Below are 19,852 nucleotides of genomic sequence, written 5' to 3' on the forward strand. Positions count from 1 at the left end.
ATATTAGTAGTAGTAGCCAACATTTACTGAATTATTGTGATGTGCCATGGGCTGTTAATTGCTATACTTTCATCATCTCATTTAACCTTTACAGTGAACTTAGCACAACTAGATATCTTGAAGGAGTGTTCTACGTTCACCGTCTACATTTGCTTACCATCCAAATATCAACTCACTGCAGACACTCTTAGATTGCTCTCAATAAGGGTACCCATAACCTCCTTACTGTTGAAACTAGTTATACTGTCAGCATCTTTACCTCTACTATTCTCCCTTTGCTTCCACAAAAATGTACTTTCTTGGGTTTTCCTTCTGCTTCTCTGGCTTCTTTTCAGTCTCCTTTAAGGTCTTTCTTCTCCTACTCACCTCCTAAATATCGGTATGTCTCAGTTCCTTCTTCAACCTGCTTTTCCTTTCATTTTATATTCTTTTGGAGTATTCATATACTCCTATTGCTTAAGTTACTGTTGATGAAACTCAAACCTCTGTCTCTATCCCAACAGTTCCTTCTCCTCAGCTAGAAACCGACAGACCATTGTCTATCAGACATCCTGATCTGGGTGTCCCAATGGCACCTCAACTCAACACATCTCAAGTGAAATGCATCAACATTCCTTCATACTTGTTTTTTCTTGTGTATCTCTCTTTCAATGACTCTATCACCATCCACACAGTTACCCAATATTCCAACATTGAATATTATCCTTGATTCCTTAGCTGTCCTCCACATATTATGACATCTAATCAACAACTATCAAGTCCCATGTAGTCTCCATCCTGAATTTCTTTCCATTCCTTCTTATGTAGGGGGCCACTACCTTTATTTGCACTGTCTTCATCTCTTATCTAGACTATGACTGTGACCTGCTAACTGGTCTCCCTGCCCTCCCCTCTTGGGTTACCTCTTGAGTCCATTCTCTAGGCTGCAGACAGAGTGATTCTTTCTCCCATGCAAATCTGAACCTGCTTCTCCTCTGCTAAAAGGATTTAATGGTTTCCTGTAACCTCACCTAGATTCCAGCTGGCTTCTGCTCACCTCTGTCTCACAGTACCTCTGGTCTGGCTCCTGCCATAATTAACTGCTTGCAGCTTCCCAACTCTCTCTCCCTCATTTTGAGATATTTTCTCTCACTACTCCCTCTGCCTGAGATCATGCTTCCTGCCCTGTTCTCTTCCTTTGTAATTCCTACTAGTCCTTCTTGATGCAGCAGAGGTATTTTCTCTTTGGTAGAGGTTTTTTCTGACCCCAAAGCCCAAGTTAGGTTCCAATTCTGTGCATTACCATAGGCCTCTATTGATGGGGGAAACAAAGGCAAATGAAAAATTAAATTTCCTTACTGCCTACAGCCCATTGACAAGTCCTTGAAACAGGCAGAGTGGCCTTCCTCTAGGAACTCAGCTGCCTTGCTGATGACACTTTGCTAAGGGCAAAAGGCAAATTTAGCTTAACATTATCCTGACCTCCAGGATCCTATAAGTCTACTTTAACATATAAAAATTCCTTTGGAAACTTCCTTTATCTCTACCCCTCAAATATATGTTAGCAATTGTCCTCCAAATGTATGGCCCACTGATACAAATCTGAAGGGTCTCATGCCTGAGTTTTTACTAAAGAGTAATAAATGACCTTTTCCTAATGACAGTTAGCCCCCTCAAGACTCTGGAAACCTTGTTTCCAAATTACCTTGGAGGTTTGTGCTGTCCCTAAGCCCCTCTGAACTTGAAAGTATATAATCAGCCACTCTTCACAACCCCAGTGCAGCTCGTTCTGCCCACAGGTCCTGTCCCCGTGCTTTAATAAAACCACCTTTTTGCACCAAAGACATTTCAAGAATTCTTTCTTGGCCATTGGCTTCGAGCCCCAACACTTCAAACCACATCACCTATCATATTACTACCACACCACTGTATTTTCCTGTATCTTCTCTGTCTCTGTCACTAAACCACAAATCATTAGGGGATAGGTGGTATATTACTTATCCTGGCAGAGAACATCAATTCATTGAATGAATTATGGGAGGTGGTCCTATGGACTGGAAAGAACATGGAGTCTGGATTCAGACAGACCTAGATTTTGGTTTCTTCTTCTTCTGAGTCTTTTTCCCCCCCAGCTATAAAATGCAGATCACAGTTCCTTCCTCACAGAGTTGTTGTGAAGATTAAATGAAGCACCTACCACAGGGTATGGACACAGGAGCTTGGAATCAGTGTGTGTGTTCTTTCCCCCCTGAGAGCAACCTGGGAATTTTGTTTGAGGGGAGCAAGGATGAATTCAGAGGTGGGTCTTACAGGAGGACAGGCTAGCAGAGAGCAGTAAGTTAGGCCTGAAGTTGAAGTGGAAGCTGGTGTATAGATTTAGGAGCCATCCATTTAGGGGAATCGAGCCCAGGAGTAAATGAGACTGTGCCCTGGGGAAGGCTCAGGCCTGGGGAGCAGTAAAGAGATTTGCCTTTGCCAAAGGAGGGGGGAGGAGGAGGAGGAATGATCTGCAGGATGTTAGAAGAGAACCAGGGTGGGGAGGGAGAAGCAACAGTGTCACACACTGCAGAGAGGATGAAGAGAAGAGTGCCCCTTAGCTTGGACTTAATGAGGCCACTGATGTCCTTGGAAAGAGTGTAGATGGCTGTTTCGTGTGGTTAATCATTTGTTCTAGTACAGAGTAGAAAGAGGGGGGCCATGTGGGACTTGGAGTTCTAGAGCAAAAGCCATCTGACTGATAAGGGGGAGGGAAGAGCTGAGGATAACAGTAGCAGCAAACACTGTTCCTAAACCACAGTGTTGACTTGTGGCACATGCCAGCACCTAGATGCCAGGGCCCTGCCCCACTTCTCACCGCCACCCTCGCTAACTCCTGCCCTGCTTAAGAGTACCAAAGAGTAACCCGGCACGGGTGGCTGGAAGTGGTGGAAGCATATACAAAGCATATACAGTGAGTTTTTTTGTTTAATAACTACCATTTATTCTTTTCTGAGTGGCAGGCAGTGTGCTAAAAGTCTTGTGCACATTACCTCTCTTACTTCGTACAACAATCCTTTAAAATATTGTCATCAGTTTATTAATGAGAAAACTAAGGCTCAAAAAAGTTAACTGACTATTGGAAGTCAACCACTAAGTGATGAGCTGAGATTAAAATTGATATCTCTGACTCCAGAGCCCTTGCTCTTTATTGGCTTCAGGGTGGGTGGGGTAGAGTGGGAGAAGGCACTTGGAGAAGTTCATTTGAGAGTCAAGGGAGAGGCATCCCCAGGTTTCTGGAAAGTTAAGGAACCTGTTTTATGTACATAACTCATTTCCCTGATTCTGTTTGACTAAGTAGTGAGTTAAGTTTACACCAAAGGCTAGAATCATCTAGACCTGCATAGTCCTATAACACTCTGTGCTGATGGAATGTTCTCTGTGCTAACATGGTTGCCCCTAGCCACACAAGGCTAATCAGCATTTGAAATGCAGTTACTGTGATTGAAACACTAAGTTTTTTATTTTATTTTATTAGTTTTTTTAAATTTAACTTTTATTTTATTTTAGTTAATTATTTATTTATTTATTTATTTATTTATTTTGACAGAGAGAGTAAGCAGTGGAGGGGTAGAAAGCGAGAGAGAACGAATCCCAAGCAGGCTCTGTGCTGACACCACTGAAGTGGGGCTTGATCTCATGAATTGTGAGATCATGACCTGAGCTGAAGTTAAGAGTCAGATACTTAACCAAGTGAGTCACCCAGGTGCCCCCTAAGTTTACTTTAAATTTAAAAACTGATACTTGATTCAGTTATTGAAAAATTTTAAGTATATTTATGAAACTACTTTTTCAATTTAAAATTTTGTGAAATATAAATAGAATGAGCATCTGAATTGTTATTTGCTGTCCATGTAATATACATTAGATCTCAAAGACATAAAATAGATGAATGTAAAATAGCTTATTACTTTTTAATTGGCTACATGTTGAAATGACAATATTTTTGATATGTTGGCTTAAATATATATTATTTAAAATTAATTTCACTTGTTTTTAGAAAACAAATTTTAATGTGGCTACTAGAAAACATAAATTAAATGTGTGACATACATTATATCTCTTTTGGACAGCCTTGATCTAAAGGTAAGGTCCTGGTACTAAAGTTTCCATTAAGTGGAGGGGTTGAAAGCCTTTCCCCCTGCCTTTTACTACTCTAGGCCTCTCCATTCTTTCTTCCTCTCCATCCTTCTTATTCTTCTCACCCATTTAGTCTACTTATTGCTGGTGGGTCTCCTCAAGGAATAGAGCCATATAATGGGATGAGTGTTGGTCTCTGTTGCTGAAAGGTTAGATATTCAGAGGCGGTAATAATGAGACTTGCTTTGCTAAGTGGGAGTCCATGCTTTTAAGTCCATATATAGATTCTGTCTCTGCCACCATGGCCACTCCATTCATGTATCCATTGTGCCAGTTCCAATGACAAAGCTTGCACCCACAATTGAGCTGACCCATCTGTAAACCAAGGTTGGACTTTTTCCTCCTTCAGCTGATTATACTGGATGCCCACTACAGCCAGAGGTATGAGCTTGAGGGAGTAACTCTAGTGCCCTCATCAGGTCCACTGTCCCAGTCAAGTTATGTGGAGATATAAGTGTAATTATCAACCTGGCAGCCAGAAGAGGAGGTGGACACAGCTCTGGAGGGGGCATCTGTTGCCTTGATGAGAGGCTTCTGCAATATCCTCCTGCACAAAGAGGGGTTGGTCACATCTATAGATTTTGAAGGTTCAGGGAAGACAGCAGAGCCAGTATCTTTGAGGATATCCATCCAGATGTTCCCATCCCATGTCTCAGGGTCCCAGGTTTTCTGAACCAGGGTATAACAGACCTACCATGGCACAGCATTCCACTGTTTTGGGGGATCCTAACTATTAGGTCCTGAGTTTGGTCCTGGGTTGCACTAGCTTTTCTACTTTATAAGCTATGAAAGAGGCCTGCTGGCTGTCATATTTAGCCATAAATGTTTGTTAGCTGCCCTCCATTTTCAATTATTCCTCTGTAGGATGTCAATGCAACTGTTTAGTATCCAGCCAATTCCACTATCCTTATGTGTAGTCTCTCCCTCCTCTGACAGCCTGCATTTAAAAAGGTTCAAATCATCTCACCCACCAGGGTATTCTCCACTGGGATGTCACTCCCAAGTCACTACTGGGAGTGACATACTATTTTTAACAATTGGGCAACCACTTTTGTCTGAGACTGTCTGTGCCCACATACCACTTAGATGGGGTCCTCCGTGCCAGCAGGGAGGTATGTGGTCCAGTCCCCAAACTGAGCTTGTCATTTTAGATCAATTCTAGTACCATCTGTGTTGATGGTTCTCTGGGCAGCAGACATCAGGCAGAGTTAGAATTGCAAGAGATTTATTGCTGGTAACATCTATTAAAGGAGTAGTCAGAGTAAATTTTTAGACCATGATGCAGGTCTGACATGTGGACAAGGAGAGGGGAAAGTAAAGAGGACTGAATAGGAAGAGCCTCAGACAGAGGTGTAGCTCTGAGAAAATCCTGGCCAGCATAGAGGGGGCCTATATTGGACAGAAATGTCCAGACATTAGTACCTATGCCATGCTTAGGCATTTACAGAGAACTTCCTGGAAAGAAAGTAGGTATGGTGTGTAGTAACTAGAAGGCAGAAGAGGGCTTCTGGGATTTTAATTATCTGTTTCTTTGTCTGGGTTTCATGTATGTGTGTTCATTTTATAAAATTTTATCAAGCTCATTTTTATGAACTTTTATGTATACATGTTATGTTTTTATTTTTAAAAAGTCATAGGTCTCTGCCTTTGGCCTCTAAAGAACTTCAGTTAGAATTTTGAAACTCAGGGCACCTGGGTGGCTTAGTCGGTTAAGCATCCGACTTCAGCTCAGGTCATGATCTCACAGTTTGTGAGTTCAAGACCTGCGTCTGTGCTAACAGCTCAGAGCCTGGACCTTGCTTCAGATTCTGTGTCTCCCTCTCTCTCTGCTCTCTCACTGTCTCAAAAATAAACGTTAAAAAAAAAGAATTTTGAAACTCAAACCCTAGATGGGGATAGTTTCATACTCAAAGGACAATTTGGCAACATATCCTTCAAGTCTTACAAACATGTTAACCCATTTCAAGGAATTTTTTGTACAGAAAAGACCACACAATGTAAAGTTCTAAGTATAAAGATATTCATCATTACACTGTTTATATAGTGAACATTTGGAAGCAACCTAAGTGTCCATTAGTGCAGGATCAGCTAAATAAATTATGGTACAACAATGGAATACAATGAAACAGTTTAAAAATAATATTGAAAACCTATATCTAATGACATAGGATTATGTTCATGATATAGCACTTGTAAATGAAAAGAGTGTCACAAAAATATGTTCAATATGATCTCTTTTACCAAAAATTTAACAAATCCACATGTTTATACTTAGAACAAGGATTAAGAATATTTTACATAAAATATTAATAGTAGTTGTCTTTGGATAATATGTTTAAAATGATTATTACTTTCTGTATGTTTTTAATGTTATGTTTTAATTTAAATGTATTTATGTTTTTAATTTTTTACAATTAAAATATAATGTTTTTCTAGTCAGAACTCTTCTCTCAAAAACCATTTAAAAATAAATAAAGTGGTCTATGTTTTTAAATAAGTAATTTAGGCCTGGGTGGCTCAGTCAGTTAAGCATCTGATTCTTGATTTCAGCTTAGATCATGATCTAACAGTTGGTGAATTCCAGCCCCACCTTTGGCTCTGCACTGACAGCATGAAGCCTGCTTGGGATTCTCTCTCTCATCCTCTCTCTGCCCCTCACCCCCCCACTCTCTCTCAAAATAAATACATAAACATTAAAAAAAAAATTAATCTATTACTCAAGGTTCATATTAAGCATCTACAAAGAACAGAACTTGTGCTAAGTCTTTATGGGGATTTTTTTTAAGTTTTATCTATTTTTAAGTTTATTTTTGAGAGAGAGAGAGCACGTGTGCATGAGAATGCATGCAGGGGAGCTGGAGAGGGACAGAGAGAGAGGGAGAGACAGAATCCCAAATAGGCTCCATGCTGTCAGCACAGAGCCCAGTGTGGGGCTCTATTTCACAAACTGTGAGATCATGACCTGAGCCAAAACCAAGGGTCCAGCACTTAACAGACTGAGTCACCCAGGCATCCCTAAGTTTTATTTAAGTAAACTGTACACCCAATGTTGGGCTCAAACTCATGACCCCAAGACAAAGAGTAGAAAGCCCTTCCAACTGAGCCAGCCAGGCACCTTTTCGGTTTCTTTTGTTAAAGGAGTCTAAGAGAGTGTCTTTTACTTTGAGAGTTTATACTCTTCTTAAGGATATAAGACACACAGAATTAGTCAATGTATAATCAACAGCCAGGTTATGAAATCCTTTATGGTAATCCTTCATCTGTGTACACCCAGAGTCTTTCATGTCATTGGGAATATGACATTGGAGTGCCTTCTATATTAGTCAACCAAATGAAGGATGAAACAATGAATAATAAATTCATTTAAAAATGAATGCTATATGAGTACAAGGCATTTGAGACCAGGGAGTAGTATGGGATGGCTACAGAACTGGCAATATTATTCATAATGTAATTATATTTTAGTTATAATCTATAAGGTGATAACTCCTGAGTCCTTACCTCCTGCCCTACCTCTTTCCTGGGTTTCAGACAAACATTTACAGCAGCAAACTTGATGTTGACACATGGATGTTCCAAAGGCACCTGCAACAAAACATTCAAAACTGAACTCATTTTTTTTACTAACTCTGTTCCTCCTTCTCTAGCTGCTAATACCATCCAGACCAGAATCTTAGAAGTCATCCTAGACTTCATCCTCTCCCTCAATCTTCACATTCAATTTGTTACTAAAATGCTGTCACTTCTGTTTCTTCAGTTGCTTTGGAATTTTATTTTTCTTCCTCTCTGATTTCCTTCCTTCCGGCCACTCTTCCTTACCATCCACCTCCCTTGTCATTGTCAAACTGATTTTTCTAAAATGCACATTTAATCACCCTTCTGTTTTCCTTAAGACTGTCTCATAGCTCTCCTCACTGCTGGACGATAAAACCCATACTCCTTGGTTAGCCTGACTTACAATGTCTTCCATCATCTGCTTCTGCCAACCTTGCATTCCTCCCTACAAGTAAGCTGGAAGGTCCTGGTGATGGAAACTGTATTCTCCTCTTCTTCATCATTCCTGTGCCTCACAGTTTAGGGAGCCTAATAAAGCTTTCCTAAATGGATGAATGAGGAGATAAGACCTGAAATGGGCTTTGCAGATTGGGCTGTGTAGATAAAATATAGACAGAAGATGGGGATCCTTCAAACAATTCTTGGGCTACTAAGTTGAGCTATTAGTAGAGATTCCTTGTCATTAATTTTTGTACCTCCAAGACCTGCCACATAGGTCTCACATATGTTGAGACACATAGTAGGTATTCAATATATATTGGATTAATTAACAAATTAATGAAGAGTATTATGTATTTAGCCACAAAGCAATATTTCTTTTGGAAAATGTAATGCTCAATTAATTACAGAGCAAAGTATTTGGAGAAGAGATGAAAACTCCATTAATTCTTTGTGAGGAGGCTACAATGCTGGCCGGATACCCAAGCAAACAGACCAGGCCTCAGGCCAGTTTAATCAAGCAAGTAAATTTCTTATTGACCAGAATATGGACCTGATGTTACAGAAGACACCTGTCTTCCTAAGGTCAGCAGCTCTAGCATTAGTTTATTAACTGTAACCAGATCTGGCTACAGAGCCTGCCAAAACGGGGATATCCCAAGGTGTTGTTACTGGATGTTAATTTTGGATAAAGACACCCTAGAGGCTTTAAGTCTTTAAAAATGAAGACTGTATGCTCTAATAAGGCATAAATATTATTGGAGTTTCTATTTCCAGTGAATAGTGAAACTCATATTTTTTGTAGCTGGGATATGTAATGAACATGCTGGCATTTTAATACTTATATTGAGTTTCATAAGTCAAATATTTAAAAGGTCCTAGAAACTTGTTTGCAAAGTAGTGTTATGAAAAATGTTTCTGGTGCAACACAGTCACTCCCTTCGGAGAACTCACAAGTAAATTTAGTTAGTTTAAGCTTCTGCCAGCATGATGGTGGCCCAGAGAATAACAAGGATATCTCCAGTTGCCAGTTCCCCTTATCTGCTTCTCCTGATGCCTAATTTGGAGAAACTCCATTTTGCTGCAGGTTCAAGTCTCTGGGCTATCTTACTCCTGGACTTTTCTGCAACTGTTTATTCTCTGGACCTTTCAAGGAAACTCAATGGTTCATGATATAGAGCCTTTCACTCAAAATATGAAAGGGGAAGCTGGTTAAAGTATCAATGGTCAAGACTTTGTAAAGCTTTTTTTTCCCTTGAGTCGAAGAGTATTAACTGACCTTGTCGATTAGATGAGGAGATTAAAACTTAATAATAATCTTGACTAGTCTTCCATCATTAAGCTGGAATGTTGCTAAATGCTTTCTACTACCATGCCAACATGAAATGGCTTTTCTTGCTCCCAGTTTAGCTAGAAACCTCAACAAATAAAGCTTAAATTTTAAAATGAGATGATTTTCTTTGACCCTCTGGGACAGAGAGTGGATAAATGAAAAGGAAGAAAGCCAACTTATTCATCCCAGTCACCCAGTCATTCATCCAAGAGGTTTGGTGCTTTAGGGAAGGATTTCCCTAGAGATGAAAGGACGTCATATACAGTTTTCTAAAAAAATTAATAAGGCAATTTGATTTTTAATACTTCTGCAGTCTCGGTGTAGTGACTTTTTATAGCCCTGAGCTGTATGTTTAAATGCACTTCAAAATGTCAACGTGGGCCTCTACACATCCCCCCTTCCTGCTGTTTCCAAAATGGTTTCTTTCTTAATTATCTGCAGACTTACAACTTCATTTGAAAACAACTTGAAAGGCTCCTGATTAGCTGCAAGCAAAGCTGATCACCTGGTGCCTTCTTAAATATAGGAGCAAATGCAGCCTGGTTGGAGTTTGTTACCCACGAATATTCATGGAAGGCAGGATTGCCTAGTGGTTAAGAGCACTAGCTCTGGATTCTGGTAAGCTGTGTTTGAGCCCTGCGTCTGTTCCTCACTAGCTACAAGACTTGTGCAAGTTATTTAAACTCTCATCAGTGAAAGGGGGACAATAATAGCACCTACTGAGCATAATGCTGTGCGTGGCACAATAGTAAGTGCTCAGTAACTCTTATTAACAAAAAGAAAATAAGCATCAGCAGAGCAGAACATATACCAACGAGACTTTGTACTAGGTCCTGAGGATACAATAATGTGTAAGATATGTGTTGCATCTTTCCCAGGCTTTTTGGAGAAAAAGGATATATACATACATATGTTTATTAGACATATATAATAAGTTGAGGTGTCAGAGCTAAGAGTGAGTGAAAGAAGATTTGTTGAGGAAGAAAGACAGGTGCTTGACCTTGGAGGAACAGCAGGATCCAGATATACTGACTACAGTGTTGGGGGCATTCTCAAGTCCATCACAACTGCATCAATTACTCTTCTTGTCAACTTCATTGAACATTTTAGGTACCTCAATGACTAAGAATTCATGGGGCAGGGAAGTAGGGGGACTTAAAAAGTCATTGGCTTTTTCTGAATGTTTTCAGTTTGGTAATTTGAAAACAAAGATCTGTTGCTAGTTGAAAAATACTTCGTTTCCTTAAGTAAATGAAATATTTTGTCAAATGTAGAAAAGAAATAATTCTCTGCCACAACAAAATGAAAAATTATGTATGTGCCATATGTACTTATCTTTCTTAGGAGATAACATAAACAGATATGATCCTTGATCTGAAGATACAATAAAAACTTGGAACCATCTAAATATATATATAGTTTAATAAATCATGCTTAAGGAAAGGGGAAATGTGATAGTGAACTTGACTAGGGTGGTGGCAATGAAGAGGGGAAGAAGTGTATAGGTTCAAGATCTTGATAGACAATCTATTTTAGGCATGATGTACAGTAAGGAGAACATGCTAGCAGATATTTTCCAAAAGACTCTTCTCTAGAGATAATAGAGCTATTTGGTGCTCTCTTGTAAACAGAAACTTTATCAAAAGATAGTAAAATAAGGGTGACTGGGTGGCTCAGTTGGTTAAGCAACTGATTCTTGATTTCGGCTCAGGTCATGATCTCACAGTTCATGGGCTCGAGCCCTGCGTCGGGCTCCATGCTGATGGTGTGGAGCCTGCTTGGGATTGTCTCTCCCTTTCTCTCTGCCCCTCCCCTGCTCACACACTCTCTCTCTCTCTCTCAAAATAAATAAATAAACTAAAAAAAAATAATAATAATAATAAAAAGAAAAATATAGTAAAATAATATCCAAACATTGACATGTTAGGGATAGAACTATTGGAATGTCTCTCCTGGAACATCTTTAATTCTTTAGTTCATTAAAATTTGTTACATTTCCTATTTTATGCCATGCAATACGTATTAGATAATGCATATGTGGTTGAGAACAAAATAGATATGTTCCCTTCTCTCATGGAGCTGGAGGAATATAGACCATAAACAGATAAGCAAATAAGCCATATAATTATACATTCATCCATTTATGCATCCAGGAACTAATTATTGAGCACATATTATGTATTGGGAGAATATTTTGCTTTCTCAGGATACAATGATGAACAAAAGTAGCTGTCCCTATCTTCATGGAGCCTACATTCTGAGGGAGACAGCTTACTCAGAGTCACACTAAAAAAGATAAAGTTGTAACTATATAAGAGCTATGAAGGAATATACAATAAGGAAATATGACTTCACAAGAAGGTCAGAGGAAGCTTCCCTAAGGAAGTGAAGAATGAGGTGCCTAGGTGGCTCAGTTGTTAAGCATCTGACTTCGGCTCAGGTCATGATCTCGCGGTCCGTGAGTTCGAGGCCCGCGTCAGGCTCTGTGCCGACAGCTTGGAGCCTGCTTCAGATTCTGTGTCTCCCTCTCTCAGCTCCTCCCCTGCTCGTGCTCTGTCTCTCTCTCTCTCTGTCAAAAATAAATAAACATAAAAAAAAAAACAAACATGAGCCCTGCTTCTCTCTCTCTCCCCCCCCCCCCCAACCCCCTGTCTCTCCCTCTGCCCCTCCTGGGTTCTCTCTCTCTCTCTGCCTCTCACTCACTTGTGCTCTCTCTCTCAAAAAAAAAAAAAAAAAAAAAAAAGGAAGTGAAGAATGGATGAAGAACTGAAGGGTAAGGAGGGCTAAGTTGGCAAAAGGAAGGAGAGCATTCGTGACAGAGGGAAGAGCATGTGCCTAAAGCCGTAGTATGTCTTAGAGGCCAAGAACCAGTGAGTGTGGCTCAAAGAGGAAGAATAACCCCCCAAGAAGACAGAGAAGGAGCAAACTCAGAGTATTGGTCATGGAAGCCATGGGGAGACAGTGTTTCAAAAAGGAGGCCATGGCCAAGAGTCAAATGCTGCTGAGAGGTCAAGAAATATGAGAACTGAAAATATCCCTTGGATTTCACAACATGCAGGTCACTGGTGAGCCCAGAGGAATGATGGGCCAGAAGCCAGAATGGAATGATTTGAGAGTGAGTGGAAGGTGAGGAATTGTAGGGAGCGAGAGTATAGATTAGGAATTGCATTTGGTCACATGTAATAGAGCCTGATGACAGTTGCTTAACTAAATTAGGCTATTTCCCTCATATAACAAAAAAGACAGAGGGAGATAGTTAAGGCTGGTGCAGTGACTCCATGATGTCATCAATGTCCTAGAGTCCTTCTTTATGCTCTATCATCCCCAGTATATGGTTTTTTCCCCATTGTGCATGTAAGACAGCTGCTAACTCTTAAGCCAGTGTTTCAGATAGGAAGAAGAAAGAAATATCAAGGGGAAAGGTCTGGTACCTATACCAGGAAAGCAAAAATTTTCTGTAAATCCTCAGCTGACTTCAGCTTACTTATCATTAGCTAGAACTGTGTCATATGGCCTCTCCTAGCTATAAGGGCAGCTAGGAAATGTAGCTCTTTAGTTTGAGTCATTACCGTTCCTAACAGAATCAGTTTCTGTAGAAAACATGGGAGATGGATATTGAGAAGTCACCCATAGCAGCTACACAGCATGTACAATCACATGTGGAGAAAGTGTGTCCACAAGGGAAGGAGATTATAACATGACAGCTAGAGGGGAATGTGGGATTGAGTGACCTTTTTATTTTTTATTATTGAGAGAGAGAGAGCATGAGCAGGGAAAGGGGAAGAGGGAGACAGAGAATCTCAGGCTCCACGCTTAGTGAGGAGCCCAACATGGGCTCAATCCCATGACTCTGGGGCTATGACCTGAACCAAAATCAAGAGTCAGATGCTCAACCAACTGAGCCACCCAGGTGCCCCTTGAGTGACCTTTTTAAAAAATTGGGGATGACTTGGGGCACCTGGGTGGCTCAGTCAGTTAAGTGTCTGACTTTGGCTCAGGTCATGATCTCATGGTTCGTGAGTTTGAGCCCTGCATCGGGCTCTGCCCTGACAACTCAGAGCCTGGAGCCTGCTTTGGATTCTGTGTGTCCTCTCTCTCTGCCCCTCCCCCACTCACACTCTGTCTCTCTCTCTCTCTTGCTCTCAAAAATAAAATAACATTAAAAAAAATTTTTTTTAATTGGGGATGACTTGAATGTATTTAAAACCTGATAAGAAGGGTCTAATCGGGAGAAAGAGAGAATGTTTGAACATACAAGGATATAAAAGGATAACTGACAATGTAATGTTCCTTAGAAAGAAAGAGGGAATGAAATCTAAACAAAGAGGGATTAACATTAAAGACGAATAAGGATAGGCTCTCTGTTGTAACGAAAGGAAGGAGGAAAGTAGGCTTATATGTTTTATATTTAAAAAAATGGGGCTTCTATTACCTCTATCATGTAGGAGGTGAGATTTGCTATTGCCAATGAGGGTAGATGGGAGTGATCAGAGCTTTGAGAAGTTTGAGATGTTGACGTCTGAAATGACTGTTGTGGGCAAAACTGATTCAAATATAAAGGGCACAAATAAATTGCTATCAGGAATGCTGTTCTCATGTGCCTTTCCCAGGAATATACTAGAGAATGACATTCAGATAATCAAAGTGACTATAAAAACATCAAGATAAGGTCTGGTGCTAAGTATTAAATAGTCAATTACTGGGGCACCTGGTGGCTCAGTCAGCTAAGCATCTGACTTTGGCCCAGGTCATGATCTTACAGTTGGTGAGCTTGAGCCCCACATGAGGCTCTCTGTTGTCAGCACAGAGCCCACTTCAAATCCTCTGTCTCCTTCTCTCTCTGCCCCTCCACCCCTCTCTCAAAAATAAACATTAAAGGGGCGCCTGGGTGGCTCGGTTGGTTAAGTGTCCAACTTCGGCTCAGGTCACGATCTCGCCGTCCGTGAGTTCGAGCCCCGCGGCGGGCTCTGTGCTGACAGCTCAGAGCCTGGAGCCTGTTTCAGATTCTGTGTCTCCCTCTCTCTGTGACCCTCCCCCATTCATGCTCTGTCTCTCTCTGTCTCAAAAATAAATAAACGTTAAAAAAAAAAAACATTAAAAATAAATAGTTACTTATAGAACTACCCACACCCATGCCCATACCAGCTGAATACCCTCCCATCCCCATCATTAACATGAACATCATTAATTCAACAAATACTTAGTGAATATCCTCTACAAGACAGATACTTATTTGTGTCATGCAGCATGCTAGGATAGGTTGGGGTATGTGGGAAACAAAGCCTGGGAGAAGACAGCAGCAGGAAAGCAATTAATAGAAAAGGTGGACCCTCTCTTAGCTGGAGAGATGTATAGAAGTCTTAACACCTAAGCCCAGGGATAGTGGCTAAACTCCACTCACACAATGGCATGCAAGGAGAGGTGCTCTGATCTGAGGGGTAAAACAGGAGTGGGGACATCTGATTTTGGGAGCTCTGGGCAATTGTCATGATGCTAGAGGCAAGCCTGGACTCAGATCAGTTGGAATTGAGGGTGCCTAGAAGAGCAATCCTGCTGTGGAGATGTCGGGTGCAAAGTTAGAGGGCAGAACAAGGTTTCAGCAGGCCTGCTTCCCACTTAGCTGGTTCCTCAAAATGTTAAGTCTCAGGAAGCTGCAGGCACCTAGATGTTAGATACCCAAAAGTACAGGAGCCTGATAGGTTGACACAAGAAAACTGCACCTGAATAATGCTGCTCTTGTCAAGAACTAGGTTGTCCTGCATACATGGTCTATCTTAGAATGCCTAGTGCAATAGAAAAAAATATTTCTATGTGTATATTCTACTTACCACTATGAATATTTCTATATTCTACTTACCACCATGGAGAGAATATATCATATTCAATGGGGCAGATAGATAATAATCATCATCACTGGGGCGCCTGGGTGGTTCAGTAGGTTAAATGTCTGACTCCTGCTTTCAGTTCAGGTCATGATCTCACAGTTCACGGGTTCAAGCCCCACATCGGGCTCCTCTCTGATGGTGCAGAACCTGCCTGGGATTCTCTCTCTCTCTCTCTCTCTGCCCCTCACCTACTCATGTTCTCCCTCTCCTCTCTCTCAAAATAAACTTTTAAAAAATAATAATAACCACCATTTATTGTACATGCTATATGCCAGACACTGTTCTAGACACTTAATGAGCTGTATCTCATTTTATCCTCACAACAACCCTCTGAGTTAGCTATTATTGCTCCCATTTAGAGAAAAGGAAATTGAGCTTGATCTAGTAAGTTTAAGTTATTTGCCCAAGATCACATGGCTATAATTGGCCAAGCCAGGATTCTAGCCCATGTGTGACTCCAGATCTACCATTTTACTGTAACTGTTAGATCACACTGTTCCAGTACAGTGCTGAACCCTTATTAAGTGTCACTTAGATAATGAATGGATTGGTTTGTTTTTTAGTAAGCAAAACTGAGATCACAGCCCATTTCTTAGGATCTGTTACTAAAATGACAAGACCATGCTGCCCTTTATCTATCAGCTTCAGTGACATTGGCCACTGGCTATTTTCAAAGTAAATAAGAATATCTGACATTTACATTGTGGTATAAACCCTATAAAATTTTTTTCTCAAACTTATCACATATATCATGAGCACTGAAGCCCATACATATACACAGAAAAATGAATGCAAAACACTTAATAAATACAAATTCGATTCGTGGTAAAGGCCAGACACTCGTTGTAGTATTCAATTTTTCTATAACCTGTCACTTAAAGCTTTATTTTTACTTCTACAGAAATAAAACAGTGATTTGGTTTTTCCACACTTTCATTTGTTTGTTTGTTTGTTTATCACTTCTATAATGGAAATTTTCAAAGATACACAAAAGTAGGGAGAACAGAACCTCTGAGTATCATTCAGCTTCAACAATGATCATTTTCTCAGTAAGTCTGATGACATAATTTCTGATGGAGTTATCTCTTAAATCCTTTCTGATATAATTACTACTTAATTCAGATATTATCTTGGTGTTTCCATATCATTGGCATAATTATTGCCATATACTAATTAACCATGGCTGTTACATAGGACATTTGATATACTATTAAATGCTACTGTTTAAGTTAGCTCACTATAGCCCACAAAGTACTTCTGTTTTACCTGGAAATATGATAATTATGAGTTTTAAGTTTTGCCTAATATTGGGTTTGAAAATGAACCTATTTGGTATCTGTTGCCCCCATTGGGTTGGTCCATGTTTAACCACACTGACCATCCAATTTTAACCCTCTTTCTGTTAACACTGAAACAGAGAAGAAATTTATCCTCTGCAAAAATAATCAGAACAGAAAATGCAGCTGCTGGAATAATGACAGTGTGCATAATAATGTAATTCACAGCTATTTGTAGTGGGCCCATTCAGATAAATTATCTGATGCTTGTAATCCCACAAGTTTGATGCTAGTGTGGGCCAGGTGACTTTCCTGGTTCTGATCTTTAGCCGGCCTTTTTCATGACATGACAAAGTGGATCAGGTAAAACAGCATGAATATTCGACCCAAATCTATCCTACTACTGGATAAAACAAGTAAAAACAGCAGGCACAAAACTACACTTAACTCTTTGTATTCTTAATTTTTCTGTTTTTAATATCTTTTTTATTATTTTTATCTTCTCAGTTAAATTGGTAGATGTCAAATCCTTAATAATCTGGAATTGGTTTAATAAAACCTGATAGTGCTATTTGCTCCTACCCTTCCTTTTTTTTTTTTTTTTTTTTTTTGGTGGTCACTTACTCTAGTAACTATAATTTTATAACTCAGATTTCTGAGTTATATTTCAAACTACTTGGTGAATTAATTGTTTTAATCCAGAAGTAGGCTTCACACCTAGTGCAGAGCCCAATGCAGGGCCTCCACTCATGATCCTGAGATCAAGACCTGAGCTGAGATCAAGAGTCAGACACTTAGCTGACTGAGCCACCCAAGCGCCCCTATAATTAACATATTTTTTAAGATCTTATTTTTAAGTAATCTCTACACCCAAAGTGGGGCTCAAACTCACAACCCCAAGGTCAAGAGTCTCATACTCTATCAACTGAGCCAAGCAGCCACCCCTACAATTAACATTTTAAATTATTTTCTTATAATTGTTTCTTTTAGATATTTGAATCTTGACAGGTATTCACCTTCCTAATAAAAATACTGTTTAACATTTGGGTTTTTTTTTTAATTTTTAACGTTTATTTATTTTTGAGAGACAGAGAGAGACAGAGTGTGAGTGGGCAAGGGGCATAGACAGAGGGAGACACAGAATCTGAAGCAGGCTTCAGGCTCTGGGCTTGAACTTATAAACCACGAGATCATGACCTGAGTCGAAGTCAAATGCCACACCGACTGAGTCACCCAGGCACCCCAACATTTGGTATATTTTTAATTAAAAATAACTATATCCCGGGGCGCCTGGGTGGCTCAGTCAGTTAAGCGTCTGACTTTGGCTCAGGTGATGATCTCATGGTTCATGAGTTCAAGCCCTGCATCAGGCTCTGTGCTGACAGCTCGAAGTCTGGAGCCTGCTTCCTATTCTGTGTCTTCCTCTCTCTCTCTGCCCCTCCACCACTCACACTTCTCTCTCTCAAAAATAAATAAACATTTAAAAAAATAGATAAATAAAATAAAATCACCTTTAAAAAGATAATAACTCTATCCTATTTATGAGAGACACCCTTAAAACAACATATCAAAGAAATGTCAAAAATAAAGGAATTGAAAAAGATTCACTAGGAAAATGCTAATGAAAAGTGGATATAGCACTGTCATAATCACTATTCTACTTGGAGATTATTCCATACAGCACTATACTATTATAAATATATAACTGTTCTATGTGCTAAGCAATCTGAAGAAAAAAAGGTAATAGTGATACCTTCCTAAACCCATCCTTGCCTATCCCCCACTCCATAGCCTATAGGATCTTCCACAACTCCACAGACATATCCCTTCATGCTTCTCCTTCAAAATCTAACACTGAATAAAACCAACTACACTTGTAACTGGAGCTCAACCAACTTTAAAGTCAACAACCTTGATCTTCCCCCAAGCCCAGTGAGATCCTCTGCCCCAAACTGGCCCCTTGGAAGCCTGACCACGTCAGAATCTATTACAGGCCCAAGCTCAGGCTGAACCTGCAGCCAGTGAGAGGTTTCCCATGCTCCTAAGTCTCCAACCAATTATGTGGAGACCTCCAGACCCCGACCTCCAGTCATACCACAGGGGCTCTGAGCTTTTCCTCCTCCGTGTATCATTTAAGTGCTGGCCTAACTGTGGTAGTCCTCCCTCCTCTTCAATCCCAAAAAATTACATTTACACCCCAGGTTTATTCCTCCCAAATTCATATTACACTGATGTTACATTCTTATTCTGTTCTCCAAACTTGGGTTACCACCTCTAGTTGTTTTTTGCTTTTTGTTTTTTTAATCTTGACTATCATCCACAGCAAAACAAAACAAAACAAAACAAAACACCAAAAACATTTTATATTGTGACAAGGTGCATACAAAAGTTTTTCCTAAATAATACTTAGTTCCTTACCACATGGCAATACAATCTGATATTTTCTTTTTTATTCTAGTAAAAAAAATCAGCCACTAAACTGATTTCACTAACCACTAATAGGCCAAGACCCTCAGTTTGAAAACCCTTGATCTAAAGAGCCCCCAAGACTCTTTTGGCATCTTATTTATCAGAACCAGGTCAGATAACATGAAGGCATCTTTAAAACAATCACTGTCTAAGTTCTTGGATTTTCTAAGAATCCTTTTCCATTGAACAACAATCTCCAAGATATAAAAGAGGTACTTTAGTTGTTGGAATTGGTAGAGGTTATTTAAAGCCTTCTAGAAAATATTCACAATCTGAAATCTTGTTAAAGAGCACAGGATTGAAAGTCGGGAAACCTGAGTCCTTCTCTCACCCTGCCACTCAATGTTAGGAAGTAAATCACTCAGCCTCTCTGAACCAACAGGTCTTGATCATGTAAATCCAATGATATATAAATGCTATAAATCTAATGATTCACTCACTCATTCATTTGCTCATTCATTTGACAAATGCTTCATTAAGTATGTGCCAGATAGGTCTCTCACTACTCATCTGACAATTCAAACTGGGAGGGCCAATGTTATAAATTCATCACACATCACATGTGATCATATGCCAGGGTTCTTTCTCATCAAATTTATGCTTCATCAGGCACCACAGGGGAATGAGCTGCTTTATATAAGCACATTACTCAGAAAAATGATGCTCATTTATATAAACCACTTAATAAAAATCTCTCTAAAATGTAATAAAAAGTTATATTGTACCTAATTTCCTTAATG

At 39.8% G+C, this 19,852-nt stretch overlaps 1 long non-coding RNA gene across 2 annotated transcripts in view; it reads right to left on the reverse strand.

Moving 5' to 3' along the window:
• The window catches only part of LOC122215040, a 115,361-nt gene that overhangs the window by 78,620 nt on the left and 16,889 nt on the right, over positions 1-19,852 (reverse strand). For both annotated transcript variants that reach the window (XR_006200211.1, XR_006200212.1), the window contains exon 2: positions 7,657-7,740. This is a non-coding gene — a long non-coding RNA (uncharacterized LOC122215040). The remainder of the gene's footprint in view (positions 1-7,656; positions 7,741-19,852) is intronic.

The sequence above is a fragment of the Panthera leo genome, chromosome A3, assembly GCF_018350215.1.
Source record: "Panthera leo isolate Ple1 chromosome A3, P.leo_Ple1_pat1.1, whole genome shotgun sequence".
NCBI classification, from domain to species: Eukaryota; Metazoa; Chordata; class Mammalia; order Carnivora; family Felidae; genus Panthera; species Panthera leo.